The following is a 1,090-nucleotide window of genomic DNA, read 5'->3' on the forward strand; positions in this document are numbered from 1 at the left end:
GAGGTGGAGACCATGGCTGGGATCACAGAGGCTTTCTGCGGGAGATTAGACTCAGTTCTTTAGAGGGAGACCTGTTCATTCTCCAGCACTGCGGATCCCAGTGAGAGGAGTCCATGGTTTAAAGGTGTTTATTGTCATGGTGGGAAGGGGAGATAATAGGGTGATAGAGGCAGAGAAAGGCAGAGAGAGGAAGAGAGTAGAGAAGTAGAGGCCCCCCATAGAGAATGTGGAGGGAGGGGGAGCAGGAGGGCAAGAGAGAGGCAAGAGAAAAAGAGTAAGAAAGGGAGGAGGGGGCAAACAGCCCCTTTTATAGGCTGGGTCTACCTGGCAACAGCCAGGTAACTGTGGGGGTGGAGTCCAGACAGAATACCAGGAGTTGGAGAGTTGCCCTACATGACTGATGGCCACAGAATTATGGAGCTGGGGCCTCGAGTCAGGAGCCTAGTGTCTGGGAGCTTGGCAAATGGGCCTTCTGTCCCTTGCAGGAACACCTACTGGGTCTCCAGGATTTAAACCTAGCTTGACTGGCAAACAGGCCACCTTTCACAGTCTCACACACATGCAAGCACACACACACACACACACACACACACATGCACACACATGTACACACACACAAATATACACATATGCTGTCTTAGGGTTACTAAGCATCAATGTCCAATGAGCTAGGGGAGGAATGGGTTTATTTAACTTACACTTCTATATCATTGTTTGTTATCTAAGGAAGTCAGGACAGGTAGGGCAGAAACCTAGAGGCAGGAACTAATACAGATGCCATGGAGGAGTGCTGGCTTGCTCATCATAGCTTGCTTGGCCTGCTTTCATAAAAACCCAGGACTACCAGCCCAGGGGTGTCATCTTTCACAATGGGCTGAGAACCCTCCATCAATCATATCAACAATTAAGAAAATGCTTGCTTACAGCATGATCTTGTGGATGCCTTTTCTCAGTTGAGGCTTCCTCATCACTGATGACTCGAACTTGTGTTAAGGTGGCATAAACCTAGTCTGCACCGCCCCCCCCCCCAGGTACACACACACATAAATGCACACACAGTGCACACATACACAAAGGTCCACACTCATAT

Source organism: Mus pahari, chromosome 19 (assembly GCF_900095145.1).
Source record: "Mus pahari chromosome 19, PAHARI_EIJ_v1.1, whole genome shotgun sequence".
Classification (NCBI taxonomy): Eukaryota; Metazoa; Chordata; class Mammalia; order Rodentia; family Muridae; genus Mus; species Mus pahari.